Genomic DNA, 20,921 nt, shown 5'->3' with positions numbered 1-20,921 from the left:
GTGAAGTGTAACCGATTGTTATCTTTCCACCAAATTATCTGTTTGTGAATGTTCACGTTGCTCTTTTAGGCATAAAGTGACAAAGTGGCAAAACAAGCATTATGAAAGCAGTCATAAGTCTTTTGAAGTCAAAGATTTATGTGAGAAAATGCCTGAAATTTGTTATTCACTCAACTGAGAAACATCTACTTTTTCACACAGGTTTGGAACAATATGTAGGTGAGTAAATGATGACAGATTATTCTTTTAAAGTCCCCCTGTGGTGAAAATCAAGCTTTTAATGTTGTTTATATGTCTATGTGGTGTTTTTAACGTGCTTTAAGACAAACCATGTGTAAGTTCATAAGTCGACTCCATTGCTGAGTATTTTCTCTTTAAAACTGCAGTGAACCAAAGACAGTCTCAAAAACACGGTTTGAAATCGCTGGTGTTTCTGACGTCACAAACTACCTTGTAACCAATCAGATCAACGTGTGATCGTCAACGAGTGGATCTCTGAGCTGAGTGAGTGGAGGCGGGGCTCATTTGCATATTCATAGCACAACGTATACTAAATGAGGCAAGGGTGTCGAGTTACATTCAAGATATTTTAAAGCATGGAAAAAACGCTTAAATATGTAATTTTGGTGATCAAAGATGAGTTTTAAGGGATACAATTATTGACTCCAGGGGGACTTTAGTTGATAATTCCGATGTTCTGATATATTCCTGTGTGAGTGTTTTTGCACATATGGTAATAAGATTTAACAGAACGTCTGCCCTTGCCAGTATGTCATTGCTGGTGCAGGTAGCAGATCTTCGGTGTTGTGCAAGCTTTTGTTTGGCTGTGTTCATCTCTCTCTCTCTCTCTCACACACACACACACACACACACACACACACACACACACCCCCAGCGTTTCAGCCCAGCTGCTTCAGAATCACCAGAATCACAATTAGCTCTGCTTTTTTTCCTCTCTCCTGGCGGCACCTGGAAATGTTCAGCCACATTGCCTTCTTGTGATTATCTATCTTCACAGATAGGGTTTTTTTTATTCTGTGTTGAGGTACAGTACTGAACAGACAAGACTCTACAGTAGGGATGCACGATTTATCGACCACTAAATCGGTATCGGCCGATATATGTTCATTTTTAGTGTTATCGTTATCGGCTGAAAAGAAAATTTGGCAGATAAATAATGGTTTATTTCCTTTAGCCGAGTCAGATGTGCACTGTTTGCCATGATGGTTTTGAATTGCTTGTTGCCAACAGCGGTACAGAAAACAAAGGAACAATGAAACACGAGGGCTATTCATACACAAAGACGAATGATTAACGAGAAACACCTGAGCATGATCAAGACAATGAACCAATGACAAACAGAACTGATGAGCACATGACATGAGCAACCAATCAGCATATAGCGGTGTTCGACTTATGAAACGGAATATGACCCAGCACTGCGAGAGCGATTGGAAACCATGTGGATCTGCTCTCTAATCTCTCTTTGATGTCATATTCTGCGCCACTTCAAGTCGAACACACATAAGAGACGAGGGAAGCACATGACATGATCATACGAGAAACACATAACTAACTGGAAACATGAGTATGAAAATACACGAACAAAACCTAAACATCAGTTGAGATTCTCTGATCGAACCTTCCTTAAAATCATCTTCTATAAAGTTTGAAAAGGTTGAAACGAAATACAAGGGCAATATGCATTGTCAGAAACGCATGCTTTGCTTAATGTTACGATAACTTGTCCAGATCGCGAATGAATCGTTCTATTGATCCGGTTCTTTTTTAGTGAACTGGCGGAACCGGTTTAGAAGATGAACGAAAGTCTTACGGGTTTGGAATGACATGAGGGCGAGTAAATGATGACAAAATCACAATTTCCAAACTTTTGACCAGTAGTTTATCAGTGTAATCAACATTTCTCTCACCTTACATTCTTTCACTGAGGTGATTGCAATGCAATCTGGGATGACCTTTTCTGTAAATATTGTTATCTTTGAAGGGAACATAATGTGTCTGCTTTCCTTTTGGAAGAGCCTTCATGTTGGGATTTCGCCCAACAAGTATGCGGTTCACTAAGTTTTGGGACGGTCTAGATAGGCTGTATTCTGCTCAATACACCAGTGATTGAAAATGCACAAGATGAATGTCAGATGGTGTTACCGCTGACAGCTCTGCCGGCTGGGTGTTCTGTTCTCGCAGTGTTTTCTTTAAAATCATTCTCCAAATGAGAGGGCTGTTTTTATCAGCTGTCTGTCACAGTCAGAGCTGGATGAAGGAGAGGAGATGAGCTTTCTCTCAGGGCCGTGTGAAATGGCCAGAATGCACAGCACAAGTGTGGATTTAATAGGATTGTCTGGGTATTGACACAATTTTCACGATTCAATTCGATTCCGATTCAATTCGCTTTGATATCGTTTCATTGGGGTGTGTATCAGATAAAGTACATGGCAAATTTTCTCAAGGAAAATTAAATATTGCTGTAAACTATACAGGAAACTCTAGTTGGTGCTTTACTAAAATATGAAAAGATACAATTAACTGATTTGTATAAGCTACTCACATTTCATTTTCTTTATAATAATAACGTTATAATAACAAACATTTAATAATTACATAATTGTGTTTCTATTGTTTGTTTGTTTTTAAATATCAACATTTAAATAGTTCCTGTCATAGAAATACATATATACATATGTATAAACAAACATTTTTGTTCACCCTCATGTCATTAAAATCCTCTATGACAAAAAAAACCCTCACCGACTCCCACTGTTTGCCCCAGTGTTTTTTATCCATATAATGTTGTTTTGGACCCCATTTACTTTCTGAGACCTTTTCCACAATATTTTGAAGAAAGAAAATCATACAGGTTTGGGGTAACATGAGGGTTAGTAAATAATGGGTGAACTATCCATTCAATACAATCAAAATTGCGTTTACTTGAATACCCTGTCATGGTGGGCAGTTTCAGCAATTGCATTTGGCTTTTTACAAACGCAGACCGATCACTGACTTCACGAGTGCTCAAATAATAAACTTGTTACTGTAAAAAAATGTCTAGAAACAATGTATCCTTCAGCTTAGGGTGAAGCCTAACAACAATTTGGGACAAATATCATTTAAGAGTAGCCTGGAAATCCAGACCTAAATCTAGATTAATGGTCTGGCGTCGACTAATGAAAATCGGCCAGCTCGAGGGGCGGCACCAAGCATGCATTTGAAAATCTCACTGCACGCAATTGGATAACACTACGACCAATCACAACAATAAGCCCCATGCGCTTAGCTACCAGTGGAGCTTATGGCTAGATTAGACTCTTACCGGATCCGGTCGGCAAAACAGCAAAAACGTCCTTCTTGCAAAGGAACATTTCGAGCGGCACCTTTTGTTCCTGTTTTAGATAAAAAGCCAAGTCTAACTCGTTCATTGTAGCGGCCGAAGCCGTTTCAAACAACTGGTGTTCATCCATAGCCATCTTTCAATGTTTACTAATGACTTTGACGTCGCAGCGCTGTCGTCATCTTTAGCTCGCCTCTGGCCCGCCTATATCAGATAACCCGATGTGATTGGTGCAGCTCAGATAGAGGGGCATATTTAATGAGCATCATTATTCGACACCAGAGTAACTCGCTGAGCAAATTCAACTAGTGCTCTCGCGAGAACTCTGGATTACCAGGGTAATTTAAGAGTGGTGCGGGAGGACTTTGAGTCCGTTAGAGTCGTACAAGCTCGTTTGAATTTTAGGACGCTCTGTGTCATCCGTCCGACCCTTGTTAATTAATCTGCATAATTTAGATATTAAAGTACAGCTGTATAGTTATAGTTATGTTCTGTTTATTGTGGGAGATTTTGTGACTAAAGCAACCTGTTCTCCATTGTAATGGTTTGCGAAATTCTAAATATAAACACTTAGGGTGAGAGTTAAGATGTTCGCTGCAACGCTCCTAAAGAAATCCCTTACCTCAGGGATTTTCCCCCTCAGGGATACTCTTAAAGTCAAATCACTTAAGGGTTTTTTCACACAGTACTTTAAATATCCTTAACTGTGACATTTCAAATCTGCAGTGAATAAGGTTGCCAGCAATGGATTCTCGTGTCATAAAGGCTTCATATATGAACGACTGCTTCATGAAGGATGGCTGAATATAAGTGTGCATCAAACGATGAAAATCCAGATATTGCTTTTAATTCTGTTTTCTCCTTGCCAGCGTGTAGATGCACACAGCGCGTGTCTAATGATGCTGTATGTGCAGCACAGAAGGAGAAGAGCCTGCTTTGGATCAAACCCTTCCTTCATTCACACATCTCTCGCTTTCACACGCACATATTCGCTCGCTTGCTTTATCTCTGTATTCTTCACACACATGAACATGCTCAGTGGATTAAAATACAGCATATTCACAGTGCAGTGAATCCACTGAAGCCTAATTTAACCCACATTTGCTTCCATATTCAGAGGATTGATATTTAACAATACAACATTTTAGATGAAGTTTAGAAGTTACCATATTAAACCATGTTGAATGGAGTATTTTTCAGCACAGTTGCAGTATTGTTGTAAACCATGTTAAATCATCTGTTGTGCTGCAGTGGTTGAGATTCTCTAAAACGTCTCATTGATAGAATTGATTTTCAATAGTGTAGGTTCCCGAATTGAAAGCCTATCCCTGTATAGCAAATTGGTCAGAGTATGTTGTGAACAGTAACAAGAGGTTAGAGGTTCTTTCATTTTTCATCTTTCATTTCTCAGTTACGTTCAGATGAACTATAATTCTCCTACATTCCTAAAGAGACACCACTATTGACACTAAGAGTATAGAGCTATAAAACGAATGTGGATGGCTTAGATTAGAACATTTGTTCTTGGAAGAATTTGATTTAAAAATCTTTGAGTTTATATTGAGATCTCTGACATGGGAGTTTATTGAGGTCTTCTTCCCAGGAGAAACATCTCATACCCCTTTTCCACCAAGGCAGTGCTGGTGCCGGTTCGGAGCCGGTGCCTACTCGCAAACCAGTTCTTTGTGTTTCGACAGCCAAAGAACCGGTTCTCGGCCAGGAAAATTGGTTCCAAAGCGGCACCAACTCTTTGCTGGACTAGAACCGTTCTTTTACCACGTCATGCTTACGTCGGGGGCTGGGGGCGGGGTTATTGTCGAACTTCTTCTCGAACGTAACCTCCGTCTATAGTAATCCAGACGAGCAGCACAAATGTGTTCTAAACGTCGTCTTCTGACCCCAATATAGGATCGCAAAGCCAGGACAAACATTTGCAGAAAGACGATGTAGTCCAACATTGTAATTGTTATGCTTGAAGTTGGCGCAAGCGTTTCTAGGAAAGCTAAGATGTATGGCAACGTACACACTGACGTAACGACGTCGTTCGCTGGGCTCTCTAGTCAGTGGAAAAACAAACAGGTTCTGAGAAGGTTCGCAAGTTGAACCAACTTTGAACCAGCACCAGTTCCAAACCAGTTCTTTTTTCGTGGAAAAGGGGTGTGAGTGCAGTTATAGCAGTGCTAAATTTGTGCCGTATCCTGTTCTGGGAAATGTCAGGTTTTGGATTTTTGTGTTCCAGTATTTATTTTTAAACGATCCGGCATTAACAACGCAAAAACGTGTGTATACTTGATGAATTATTCAAATAAAAATAAAGTAATATCGCCAAAATGTAAAAGAGACTTTTCAAATCCGCGAGTAAAGCTGATTGTGTTTCTGATCTGAAGAGATCCTGAGGAGACGGGACTGCACCCTGGACAATTCTGCTAAAACTAATCAGGAGAGCTTGCATGAGCAATAGGAGTTAGATCAGTCAGAAATCAATGTAATGGAAGAAGCAATGTCACCATCGGTAAGAGAGAACACCATTGATAAACTGAATGATATTTGGTCTCGAGTCGACTTAGCTGTATATACGTGACAGAGTAAGACTCCAGGCTGTGTAGGGCTGTGCAGAAACTGGTGTTTAATGCGCTTATCACTGTTTTGTGACTTTTGTGAAGTTGTATGGTCAGTGTCGTTCACAGTTTTTGATCTGGTAATTGTTAATTTACAAATTAAGCTCTGTCTGAGAGGTAGGACACTTTTCTACATTTAATCTCATTAGGGCTGGAACAACATGTTGTAATCGATGACTTTGATCATGTAAATATGTTGATTTGCATGAAATGCATCACTGTTCATATTCATCACAGCATTAGCCACTGAAATAAATTACACGCAATTACTTTTTTAGTCATTTATGATGACGCTTCCCTGCCGTTGATGAGATTTTCCAGTTTTCACTGTTATATGGTAGGGGGCGGTTTTTGATTTTCGATTTTCTCAGTTTTTTGTTCAAAATGTTGCAAAAAAAAAAAAAGGAAACTTACCAACAAGTGTTGATTAAAAAAAAAGATTGAATGAAGCTAGAATAATGTTAGAGGGACAGAGGCTCTGTTCTCTCTTTTGTTCTTTCTTTGTGAAAATGATTTTTAAAAAATTGCAACTTTTATAGAAAATGCTGGCGAGGAATGAGTTAACGCGGTTGCATTTATGTGCATAACCAGGTCCTAAAACGAACTTTCTTTACATAACTGTGCATAACCATTATCATTATCCACCTGCACATTATCAAACACATTCTCTGTGCCGTATGAACAGATCCGCACTGGACAGCAAATCTACTTCCACGTCATATAACGTGAGAGCCACACTGAACTGTATTATAGGGTTAATAAGTCCCGTGTTAATCATAAGCGGTGTAGTTCACTCACTGAGAGATGAGTTGCGCTCATCTGAAGATCCACCGGCGCTGCCATGCGAGGCTGTTATTAGTTATTTAAAATCTGATGAATGAAGTCTTGCCAGGGTTGGACTCATTTGTTCAGTAACGCACTGCTGAATATGTTGAAACTTGTGGACTTATGGTGTGATGGATAAAACTTAAAACTTGTGGTATCGCCAGCTTTGATACTGTCACGATGGTAGAGTTATGACTTGTTTACATTGTTTATGGGGGCATATCTGGAATCGGTTATTATTTCTGAATCACACATTTTAGCAGTCATTCAAATGTATCGCCATGTTTCATAACCTCCCCCAACACCGGGGAAACTCTGCACCCACAAAATGTCCCACAGCAGATTTTGCATGTGTAAAGCCTGTTTTTGACTCAGGCTGCTCTCTGGTGCGGTCCAAGTACCCGAAGGCTAGGCCTGCATTAGTGCGCTCCATCAGCAGTATTTCCCAGGCCTGCCAGCTTCTTTGTGGCAAATCTCACTCCGACAAGTAGGCGATTGGCATGAAACCAGAGGCTAGTGACAACGGGCCGTAGTGGAGATGCATTGGGAAGTGCCAAGTCTATTCTTCTGCATCAAGAAACGGTGCCAAGTAGAGCTCACCTCCCTATCTGTAATGCATGTAAACTCACACTACGTGAGAAACGCTGTTTTTCCATTGTTAATTGTCTTCAATGATTTCACGTGTGCCAGCTTGGACTGATTATCAGCCCTCCGGTTGCTCTTGGGGAATTAAACGATGTTGCAATAGTTGCGTGTCGCTGTAACAGCACCTGTGTCGTGTAAAGACAGCTCTTCCCGTTCTATCAATCCTGTGTCACATTCTTGAGGAAACAACAATTTTCTGCCTATGACAAGCAAACGATCTTCCCCTTCCCCCTGGCTGTGTGTCACAGATGGTGGGAAAACCTTTGTAATGCTAATATAATATCAAACTGTGCAGGGACAGCTTAGCAGCACATTTCGTGCACCAAGCGCCCTTTCCCATTGAGTGATTTAACTGGAGTCGGATGAAGAAACGGCCACCCTTGGACCAGAATGAAAAGCCAGTGTTGTGAGTGGGTTGTTTCACACAACATAACACGCAAAGGCCTGATTTCCCTCATTGCTAAGTGCAGTTAATTAATGTCAACGCGGGATATGCGCCACAATGCGTAATGCGTCAGCCTGACATTTTAAAAACGTTCCTTAAAGGAATACTCTGGGTTCAAAACAAATTAAACTCTCCCGGCAACATCTGTGACACACTATCAATTACCACAGAAAACAATTTAGACTCTTAGTTTGTAAAACCAAATAGTGTTAAATGCACTTCGGATAGGAAATAATGGAGCGAGCCATTTCAGAGGGTTTAAAATCAGACATGTAAAGCTGATAAATTACTTGTATATTTATATTTTTTATTTATAGATGATTTTTCTTTACAGAAATGTGTTATTTGTGGTGTGAAGCTCTTCAAATGATCCTTTTAGTGGTTGAGGAAAAAAATGTAATCATGATTTTGGGGGCGATACCGATACGGGGTCTATTTGATTATGTAGTATTATTTATTTATAGGGGTGTAACGATACCCTCATGTCACGATTCGATACATATCACAATACTGAACTCACAATACCATATTATTGCGATACTTCAAGACATTTAAAAGGTTTACAAAAAAGAACTGTTGATTAAAATGCTAAATTTGACATTACATTGTGTGAGTAAATGACTAGGCTTGGACTTGGTGCTGGAAACCCAAAGCACAGGACAATAGAGACACCAGAATAACAATATTCATGATTCTGAAGATGAAATACAGAATTATTGTAGATGAATATGCTTGAACTCTTTCACTGACTAGATATATTTAAAAAAAAAAAATCTGGCATTATCAGGACCCACAAATATTCCCCCATTGCATTATTATACATTATATCGTCACTATCCATTCCACGATACATATTGTTGCATTTTGTATTGCGTTATATTGCGACACGATATATAGTTACACCCCTATTTATTTATTTAGCTATTCTTAACAACAATGTACATTAAGTATTTAAATGAATTGAATAATTTCAGTAAAATGTCTTGCCCCATAGACTTCCACTAAGTGCATTTTTTTATTTGTGACCAAAAGAGACTGTAAAAAAGCTTTGCATCTCCACATAGTTAAGCTGATTTCGAACGTGTCGATGATTCGGTGGCCTGTTGGAGACAAACAGGCAGAGCCGCCCACATACCAGCGATACCTTTTCTGTTTCTCCTTGTCACTTGCGCAGAGTTCAAAAGATAATGAGGAAAGCCAGGAAGGGAGCGTTAGAAGTGCGGCGTGGAAAAACGAAAGGTTGTTAGGGCCGTGTGAGCAGAAGCAGGAAAACACTGAGGCGACAGACGTCCTCTGAGCTCCTACAACTCAGTCACTGACGCCATGCTCGAGTCTTAGTTACTGCGTCACTCTCATTTTGTTACTTTTCCTGCTATTTGAATCATAAGAGAGGCTTTCATATCCTCGCCGGACGAAGCCCGTTGCCTGTCAGTGTAATAGTGCATGCTGGATTACGGGGTTATTTCCCTGGAGTGCAGATATGAGAGAGCGTGTCACTCATCCGCTTCTGGCTCAATCGTTGCCTGGGAGCCTCCTTGCACCAAATTTTTGCGAGGCTGCGTTGTGGACCCCGTGCCACGCGGCGGAGAGCAAGATGAAATATGCCATTTGGAGAATTGTTGTTATTCCAGTCACACTTCAGATGCAGCGAGCTCCTCTAATTGGCAGACAGACCCTCTCCAGCACACGTGGGGTTTACACTAGGGTTTATTAAAATGCCTCTTTCTTTAATTAGCAACTCTAATATGTGTGTTAATCAGTACTGAGCTCTGATTGAAAGAGCCACAGATTGCAAATGTCAAGATTAAACATTAATTGTTGTTTTTTTTATTACAAGACATAACACATTTTATTTACAGTTTCTTTTTAAGTTCTTATAAATATAGAGGAATAGTAAAAAGATAAGAAACGCAGGTGAAAAGGAAATATATTTAAATTGTGCTTTTTTGAACACACTTAATATATGTGACCCTGGATCACTAAAGCAGTCACATGTCGCATGGGTATATTTGTGGCAATAGCCCACAATACATTGTATGGGTCAAAATTATCGATTTTTCTTTTATGCCAAAAATCATTAGGATATTAAGTAAAGATCATGTTCCATGAAGATATTTTGTAAATTTCCTACCGTAAATATATAAAACATTTATATTTGTGAGTGAATGCAGCACAATCACAAACATAAATGGACAACTTTAAAGGAGATTTTCTCAATGTTTCGATTTTTTTGCTTAGATTCCAGATTTTCAAATAGTTGTATCTCGACCAAATATTGTCATATCCTAACAAACCATACATCAATGAAAAGCTTATTTATTAAATCTCAGTTTCAGAAAATTGACCCATGTGGTTTTGTGGTCCAGGGTCACATATTTCAATTATACTATACTAAGTGCATAGTAAATGTATTATTTTGAAACATCTTCAAGTATATTAAGTGTATTATTTATAAGTTATGCTTAAGATCAATTTCAAGCTATTCGCAATACATTTTAATATATTAAATTATGCTAAAATGGAACCAATTCAAGTACATTTAGTGCAATTTAAGTGTATTTCTGTACAGTTCATTTAATATATACTTTCATACTTAAACTACAGTTAGAATATATTTGAAGCTTCATTTTAATGTGCTTCAAGAACCTTTCAATAGCATTAAATGTATTAGCATTACACTACTAGTTTATTATAAAGCTGTTTTATTCAGTATTCAAAATGGTATATTAAAAGTGCAAAAATAGTTTAATATAAATAAGACACACACTTTGAAATCAAGAACACTTTAATATACTATCTTGTTGTGTGCATTGCAAAATAAATACCTAGAGTACATTAAAAAAGTACAGCAGCATATATAATCTCTTGAACAGAATACATTATAATACATGAAAGAGCTATTTTTATACATTTTTGTGTAGAACATTTCTGTTATACTTGTATTACTGAAAAGTACACTGTGAATATTGCGTCACTAAATAAATAAGCATCACAAAGTTACGGGAAAACAATGTGCAGAAGTGAATAATGCGTTATGTTCAAACTTAGGCCTACAAACGTCTGAACCAAAGAAACAGAAGAGTTTGAATGTCACTTCAAGTAAGTCTTCAAGTACGACTCGCATTTTCCACTACTGAGGGCTTGTGGTTCAGACACTGTAGTGTTTGAAGACTGCTTTATCAAAAAGTCACTGATATAGTTATTATAGAGTATATAGAGTATTAGAGGGTGTGTTGTATATTGATAATTGTGGTTTATTTAAACCTAGGGTATTTCCCATGAACGTGTGTCTTTTGTGGTCATGCTAACATGCACTCTCTTCACCTCTGATGCAAAGATTTAAGGAAATTAGAAGTTGTGCAAAATATTGTATGCCGTGACAACTTTCAGCTTAAAACAATTAAATAAACAGATTTTTACATGAATGACTCAAAGGCAGCACAATTAGACACCTGAAATGGACATGTTACTATAATTTTCCTGTCAAGACCGACAGAATCTTACTACTCTCTTCTTCGCTTGTCTCTGCACTCAGATTTCAGTTTTTCTTCTATAGCAGCTCGTCTGAGAACCAACAAACATTAATATTTCACAAAAAAATCTTAATATATAAATGATATGTATATTGTGTACATATACATGATATATATTTTTTCAAACTTTCATTTACATCATAACAATGAAGCCAAATTGTTCAGGAAAACATACTGTAAATAAATACACAGCTTCATTTTGCAAATAAAAAGAATGCTAATGTAATGCTGTACATGTTATAATGACTAATTGTGTTTTAGATGCATTGGACAATGTTTTATAGTTGTTTTAAGACAGACAAATGTCTCCACATAGATTTTAAACAGATTTATCAAAGTCTTTAGACCTATCCACATAGGAAAAAAACGTAACAATGAGCGATTTATTTATGCAAACAGCAACTAAAACTTACCAGTAACTTCTGAGGGCAGATCTTCAACACTTCACTTCTGCTTCGACGGAGACTTGAAAAGCTTGGCTCTGATTGGTCAGATTGAATGTAGCTGCACTGAAAAAGACGTGCTGTTACACTTTGTGTAAAAAATATGACTGGCACAGACAATTAACGTTGATTTAAAACAAATCTTACCTAGAATTACAAAATAATGAGGTTCCAAATGTCACACGCCATGCAAACTTGACGAACACTGTGTTTCCTATTAATTAGTTCCTCCCAAAAAACTCTAAATTCTGTCATCACTCACCCTTCAGTTGTTCCAAACCATTTAAGACTTTCATTCATCTTTGAAAGAAAAACAGATATTTTAATGAAACCTGAGAGATTTATATCCCTCCAAATCCGATAAACGATTCACCAAAACTTTTCAAAAAGTTAATCGCAAAAAACATCACCTAATCCATATGAATCATGTGGTTTCTTATTTAGACTTCTAAATCTAATCACATTCAAGTAACATAAGCAGAGATGACGCAAGCACAGCATATCTGATAAATGGAAGCTATGAGGTGCGAGCTCGTTATCATAAGAACCAATAACAGCCATTCAACGGCTCTGGAACCAATCAGGTTTAGTCACGTGTGTTGTGTGTGTTGTTTGAATTTAAACAAGTAAAAACTTTTTTAAACATCTTTGGAAATTTTATTTATGATGCATTTCAAATATTATGCTGTTATAAAGTCGGCAACACTAGGGTGACCATATTCCAGGTCATGTCCGGCCGGGATTTCGAGATCGCCCAAAATATCCGCGATTCGTCTTTTGCTTTCTCGTCGCCATTCATTTTGTTTACATGTACACCTTTTGATTCAGTAGGACTGAATTAATTCCGATTGGTTAATCTGAATGTAGTGTTTACATGAACGCTAAACAAGTGATCGGTTGATGTGCGTGTAAGCATTGCTAAGAAAATTCCTGTGTTTTCGTCTCGATCGGGATCCGTGTGAATCAGAATGCATGACCTGCAAAGCTGGCGCGTACGTGTCAGTGTCAAATAACGTAATAATGTAAACATAATGAATGGTGACTGTAGAAAGCAAAAGCCGAATCCCGGGCATTTTTGGCGATCTCGAAATCCTGGCCAGATATGTACTGGTTAAACAGGACGTATGGTCACCCTAGGCAACACCTAAGCTCCAAAATTATCAAAAATATTTATTTTCAAGACAGCTATCGCATAGCGTATGTTATGTTTACTGATGTCTGATGAAGAGCCTGCGTGCTCGAAACGTAACATACGCTATGCGATAGCTGTCTTGAAAATAAATATTTTTGATAATTTTGGAGCTTAGGTGTTGCCGACTTTATATTTTCTACTTGTTGGTTTCTTAGTCGAGCACCCTTTTGAGACTGATGTGCGTGCTTTTGTTTCATTTTTCTTAAATATTATGCTGTTGAAATCCTTGTGGGAATTAGTACAAGTTGTACAAACGTATAATGGACAACAGCCTTTTACAAGTACAAACAAATAAAAGTGAACAATATATTAATTTTAGGTATGCTTATTGCAATGCTTAATAATAGTTGACAAATGTTTATAATATATTATAAGTTGGTACATTGTAAATGTAAAAAAAAAATTCAAAATATTAAAATGATCAATACATAAATATTTAAAATATATTGCAGTAGGCCTAAGCGTTTATAAAGTACATATATTTTAAACCCACTAAAAGCTTAATCATTTTGCTATGTTATTACACAAAGTACACATAAAATATACTTTAAAGGTGATACTCCAAGCAATGGCACGCGTTTTTTGGCCACATTGTTTTTTGTCACATCCAGCAAACATCTCCTCACTATCCGCCCGCTGCCTGTCCCCTGAACACACTGTAAAGAAACGCGGTCTCTGTAGACAGCCCAGGCTCCACAAACTGCAACAAAAACAAACTGGCCCAGCCTGGACCACGAAACATAACAAATAACCAATAACCAACTAGAATGATTTGGGGTGGGGGGAGAGGGGTTAGTGCGCATGCACATGAAGGGGGGTGTGGGGAGTGGAGGAGAGAGAAGCATGAAGAGGGAAGTTAGCTAGATGAGAGATGTCCTAACAACGACTAACGTTAAAATAGTATATTCTTGAGAATTTTGATATGGCCGACACACGACCAAAGAGACGACGTTCCGATGAACAAATAACAAAGAATAGGAAAAGGAACGCGAAGTCCCGAATTTACATCGGAAAAGCGCTCAAAAGGTGGCGAGAACTTCCAATCCGACATTCAGGTGGCTCTGTTTTTGCTGGACAGGGTAAATCCAGTTTGTTTTTTCTAAATGGTAACACAAGTATGTTTTCTGTAAATACACTAAAACTTCACTAAAAGTATGTTTGTGTTTAGTATATTTCTTAAAAGTGTAACTAGTATATATTTACTACCAATGTACTTCGAGTACACTTTTTAGCAATGTATTAAAATGCAATTCAGTATATTTGTAATGCACTTAAAATAAGCGTGTTGGGAATACAAATGTATTATAAACATACTACTTGAATTTCCAGTATATTTTTTTATACATTTAATACTACGTCTTTTTCACCTGGGAAAGCACGAACATTGTGCTTTTATCTAAAATTGGTTGTTGTTTTTTTTTTATGTAAAAGACAAAATACGTTAAGGATTTAAATGTAACAAATCATGTAAAAATGTATGTCAAATGTATATGCTTCCTCGATGGGGGCGTAATTATTTAGCAGGGAGTTGAAATTCAGCACGGTAGGGGGCGCTGTTACACATCTTCTGAAAGAGTACTGAATCTCCAGATCCAAAAACAAGCGAATAAGAAGATCTGCGTATATCAGTGCTGCGTTCCAGTCCAAAATTGTCATGCCCTTCACTCACTAACTTCCCTTCGTCTCGTTCACTCTGATGTACGTCATTGCGAGTGCCCACTACTGGCGGAAACTGCAATGGGCTGAACTGGAACGTCCTAAGCCCTTGGTCACTTGGAATCAGCTGTGGAGTTGATTTATTATTGACATTTTTTTCCCTTTAATAATTTGTTTAATGCAGCATCCAAATGTTTATTAGTGTGTTTGGGTTGTTTTAAATTTAAAACATAATAATTAATACATCATAGAGTTGTCTGTGTGGTGGTGATTAGACGAGATATGTGGTGACGTCACAGTCGTACTGCATTGTGGGACATATAGGTGCCTGAAGTGTACATTTGAAGCAGACTCGCTCCCTCGGTCAAAATCGAGGGAACGAGGGTCTGTCCATATAAACTTCCCTCGTCCACTTCACGAAGTGGAACGCACTTCAAAATGGCGGCAGGGATTCCCCGAGGGGAAGTGCTTAGGGAAGTTCGCAAGTGCGTGTCTAAAAGTGGACTGAATGCAGCACAGATAACCTTTTGCTGCATCCCAATCCGCCTACTTATACTACGCTCTAAAGTATGTACTGTTTTTGTGAATAAAAATTGTTACTTTTGAGTGCATAGCAGAAGAGTAGACAAGCTTTGGGACAGACTATCAGCGGGAGCTCTTTATAAAAGTCCACATTGTTATTGCAGATGAAATATAACACGGATAACATTAGATAAATATTTTTATCAGGTTAAACTTTGATTATTAGCCACTCAAACCTTTATCTAAACCTCTCACTGTCTGTCGCGCATATCCGCCATGTTTTATAGTTTTTTTTGTCTTTTACTCGTGTTTGTAATTCTGAACCGAATCCTCCTCCAAAGCGCAATGGGTTGTGGGTAATATTAGCTGTTATAGTGAGCATGAATCCACACTTCAAAAATCTACCGGAAATAGTAGACCATCCGAGGACTTTTGACACACTCTTTTCAACATGCTATGCTTTGGGACGCACTTATTTTAATCTCACACACTCATGCGTTCACGCGTCAGGAAGGAAGTGCGCCACACTGTCCCAAAGTGCAGTGCCCTGAACGCACACTAAACCCACACTATCTGGGAAAGAGTTAATGGCACAAATATTTAATGAGGACCTTTGCACCCTTGAGTACTGAGGTTTGTTACCACCACAGCAACTCATGAATACATGCTGATATGTAAAACGTTGGCCAAGCATTTGTGTCTGCGTACTGCGTGTTCCTGGCCAAAGACAGCACATCTCAGAAAGTGCTTTTCTTCCTCCTCCTATTTAATCATTTTCTGTTTTGAAACGGTATAGATTTAAAACGCTTTGAGCAATAGTGCAGCAGAAAAGATAAAAGGTAAAGATTGACCAAGGCAGGATGAGAATGTACTTCTGGACCATAATGCACCAGTCGAGCAGATACATAACAAAAGGCTGAATTAGTCAAGGGTTCAGTCAGATCAAAAGTCACTGGAGGAAAAAGCAGCAGATTAATGAAGATCCTTTGTCTCGTGAGACGAGATGATAGATTCGAGTCTCAGGCCACATCCTGATGGACAATTATGAAGTGTTTTTCAGAGCAGATTTCATCACTGTCAGACCCGACACGTGATTCGAGCGCATCTGAAACGAAGAGACTCCAGAGAGAACATAGATGTTAGCTGAACAAAACAGTGATAGTTTTGTTTTTTACACCCATTGTTCTTTACTAATGTAGACGGATACCTCCTCGTATTAAGAGCGGTTCGAGATATGGTTCGAGTTTTATGTAAGTAAATTTCACCCACCGGCTGACAAGCTGAAGTGCATTTACTAAATAATAAATGGTGCAGGAAGAGTTACGTCGCACTAACCCTGTGCAATAGCAGTAGTTGCATGATTATTCAAAATAAAACCGAAAAGATGTGATATGACTTGTAAATGAAGAAATTAAGATATTAGTAAATATTAAATATACTATGTTGTTTTAACATTCAAAAATGTAAATAGTAACATTTATTCGTTTCTATTAAATAATTAATTATTTAATAAAAACGAATACAAATTACTAATCATTAATAATAATAATAATCATTGCTCTGAATATATATATATTATAAATAAATAATGATTATTATTATTATTAATGATAATAATATTATTATTATTCAGGGCAAGGCAAGTTTATTTCTATAGCACAGTTCATTCACAGTTGTAATTCAAAGTGCTTTACATAAAAATTATTACAAAATAGTAATCATAAAAAGGTAAAAAAGAATACAATAAAAAATAAGTAAAATTTAAGAAAATAATAAATGAATGAAAATTAAATAAAGGTAATATGAGAAAAATGATGTAAATAAAACTGTAAAGAGTGATCTGTACATTATTATTATTATTATTATTATATAGCCATATTTAATGACAATATTTTAGAGCCCTACAAACAAGCACAGCAAACTAGTTTTTATTTTATTTTATTGCAATCACAAATTTTTTCCATAAAAAACACAGTTGGATATGTTTCCTCGGCAGCTGATGTGTTAAAGCGCAAGCAGAAAAATGTCAGATAAACAATATTGATGACAATGAGCAACAGCGTGTGAAAGTAATGTTGTGTGACGCGTTGTGGACATTGACTGAACACACTGATCTCTGCGGTTCAGTCGGCCACACCACTTATACATTCAGTATAATAATAACTGACCTTTTTATCACAAGGATGTTGTTATAACCATAAGATTCAGATCTGTTTGGCTCTTGCTGCACTAGCTGTCAATAATCTTTCTGGATGGGTTTTTTGTCAATTTGAGCATGTCTCTCGAAAGAGGCTCGTCTCCAGCGTGCCGGGGCTCCATTAAGTAAATACAGCAGGATTCGGCTCATTAAGTCTGTGACTGCAGTCCAATGTGATAGTGACAGCTTCGGCTATATGACCTTTAGACACCTAATCAACTTTTAACACCTCGCTGGATCTCCTCAGCCGAGAGACCGAGAGGAAGATGACCAATCGCCTGAAATCACCCAATCTGCTCGATAGCAGTGCGTCGGCCCCCGAGGTGTCACTTCAGTGAGAAAAATCTGTTGAGCAGCAATCTCTGTGAAGCTAGAGGCTTTTTATAGGAGACGAGAGGAACAATCTGATCTGCACAACAACTAAACAGACAAATCAAGATCAAATCATTTCTGTACAAACTGTACAGGGACAATTTGCATTCTTATGCTAACTGTGGAGTTCAGTGGCACGTCTCAACCTATTGTTAGTACATGCGTCAGTTTCTTTACTTCTCTTTAATTGCTTGTCAGAATCTTTCGACACAATGTTTCTCAATGATTTCATATATGTACGTGTTGAAACACAATTAGAATTTGCAGTCAGAAAGTTGCTGTAGATTGCAAGTTGAATTGAATTTATTTATTTAAAAGGGACCATGTGTAATTGAAAACATAAATGTAAACATTTAATGCATTACACCAGAGTTAGCCTTAGGCTAATTTGCATCTGCAAGTGGCTGTAATATCTTTTTTTTCCAGGGTTAAATTGACATCAGCAGTGTCCTCAGTGAGACATACTGTATTCCAGCTATCATTTTGTTATAAAATAATAGCTGTTTTATTTTCATGACACTTAAGCACATTTCCACTGAAATTGCTTTACTGCAATATGTACTTTTTATGCTTGTTTTTAATGAAAACTGTACTGATTCTCAGTACTGTAATACAGTTTCACTTTAAATCAGCATAAAGCCAGTATATCAAATATTACCATTTTGTATAAACACTTTTCTATTTCAATTATTTTTATTTATTTATTTGAAATAATGAGATTTGTTCAATATGGTACTAAAAGTATTAGGGGAAAAAGTACAAAAAAATTTTTTTTTTACAAACCATAATGATTCTAAAAAAAAGTACTTTTTATTTTATTTATTTTTATAAGAACATAAAAATTATGTAAAAACACAATTACTACCCATTACCAGTCCCACTTGCACTTTATGGAAAATAATGGGACATTTTTATTGCCCTGTAGTCCTCAAACACATAAGCATTTGGTTTTGAGCCTCTGAAGAACAATGGACTAATTCACATTGAGTGTTTTAAGATGCATATTATGGAGTGAGATACTGAAAGCTCCTCTCTAAAGCAGCGGATGTCAGCAGAGGAATAATGAGAGGTATATGAGAACAGATGGTTAATTTAACCCGACCTGTCCGCCTGCCTCCAGCTCTCAGATCAACAGCACACTACATTCACAGCTTTGACTCAGTGGGAATTTGTCTGTGAAACACAACGAGAGGTTTATTTATTACCTTTTTAGAATAGATGTAGGGGTGGGCAATATTATCACAATGTGAGTAATGTTATTTCACTATAACAATATATACATCACAATAAAGCTATTTCTTTTACTGGAAATAAGGTTGTTACAAAAACTATTACTAGCCTAGCTAATGTGCAGTAAAAATACAAATAATAAAATTCCCTCCTTCAGGGAACAAGGGTTACATATGTAACCGAGACGTTCTCAAGGATACTCAAGACAAATAAAATGTCAATAATAAAATGAGAACAAAGAATCTAAATTATCAGGACAAATACAAACAACAGATATTACATTTTTATTTATTTTTTGTCAAGTAAATCTAGGCAGACTAGATCTAACAGAAGTAAGAAATACTTCAGAAATTAAATAATCAGATGCAATAATAAAGGACTGTACCATCTTCATTGTATGATTTAAATATAAACTGATTCTTATTTAAGCTACTGAAGTAATTTAATCAAGAGTAGTGAGTGATTTTCTCTTTTGTCTTTTGTTGTTTGATTAACATTAATGACACAGACGACAGCAGGTTTATTAGGCTGCTGTCACTTTAAGAGCAAATGCACAGCTCTAATATACTGATACACGTCCGGTTCTATTCCAAGTGTCGAACATTTACTTAAGACAAAGCTGACTGTATTTGTGTGGATACTAGCCAATATGGGCGTTTTGACATAACTTTGTGTATTTGAGCGTTTAAGCACAATAAACTTTGAGCAGTCACACTATGTGATAGGCTTTCTGTCAGATTAGCGTGCGAGAGCTGAATTGGGTTCTCGTTTGTCTTATTGCTTGAACGGCTAAATCACTTTTTAAAGGGGTCATATAATGCCATTTTTGTACAAGCTAATATGATTCTTTAGGGTCTAAATTAAAAGTTTGTAATATACTTTAATTAAAAATTCTCATTAGTATTGTAAGAAAACACTCATTTTACCTGGTCAAAAGCAGCTCTGTTTTCAGCATGCCGTTTAAGTGCATGTGTCTTTAAATGATAATGAGCTTTGCTGACCCCGCCCCTCTGTTCTGTGCGGACACCGTTTCTAACACAATAACACAATAACCATAACGCGTTGTTCATTATAAACGTGGGATTATGAATTATATTGAGAACGACGTACATAGAAAACATGCCGTAATGTACCCTGAGTGTAAACAGCCGCATTCATCATGAAGCGTGCAAGCTATTTGCAAAGATTAAGATAAATATTAATAAAACGTTACACTCACTTCAGTTCTTCTGGAGGTGCAGCAGGAACACGAATAGTTGGTACCGATCTTTTTTTTTTAGGAGCAGCTTCTTAGCAAAACCAGCTTTATAACGTTACTGACCCTTGTTTGTAAAGCAGGAACATCAAAATGACTGCTGTGTTCCTTAATACACCCAAGAACAGAACACCACAATCGCTTAGACGCCATTCTGCTCATAGACAGTGCTCCAACGTTTCAACAATGACCGCGCCGGTCCGCGCGGACTATGATTGACAGCTCGCTCACGAGCGAGGGCGGGTCTGTGTTGAAACGCTGCTGTCAATCAACAATCGTGGGAGGGGCGTCGATTTTGTGACGTCACAAAATCGCACGGCTTGATTTGAGAGAGGGGAATACATATATGAAGATTAAAAAAACAAAACACTGGATGGATTTTTATCATTTTATGATGGTTGTGTACAGGCACTGCCAACACACATTTCAGTACAATCAACTTGTAAAAGTGCATGTACCATTATATGACCTCTTTAAAAGTTTTAAACTGCCAATTCTTAAAAAAGATGCAAAGGATAAACTTTCAAGACGATGCAGCACTGCATGATCACATGAGTATCACCGCGATAGAGACGATAATCGAACATTTCTACCGGTTTATCGTGTCTAGTGGACTAATACTAGTATAGGACACATCCCTAC

General features: G+C 37.4%; 1 protein-coding gene across 1 annotated transcript in view; it reads left to right on the top strand.

The window, feature by feature from the left end:
* Window positions 1-20,921, top strand: part of nexmifb (neurite extension and migration factor b) — a 71,594-nt gene that overhangs the window by 21,807 nt on the left and 28,866 nt on the right. The window lies entirely within an intron of this gene.

The sequence above is a fragment of the Leuciscus leuciscus genome (assembly GCF_965113295.1).
Source record: "Leuciscus leuciscus genome assembly, chromosome: 8".
NCBI lineage: Eukaryota > Metazoa > Chordata > Actinopteri > Cypriniformes > Leuciscidae > Leuciscus > Leuciscus leuciscus.
The sequence above is the reverse complement of the archived record's forward strand: the minus strand, read 5'-3'. Positions and strand labels throughout refer to the sequence as shown.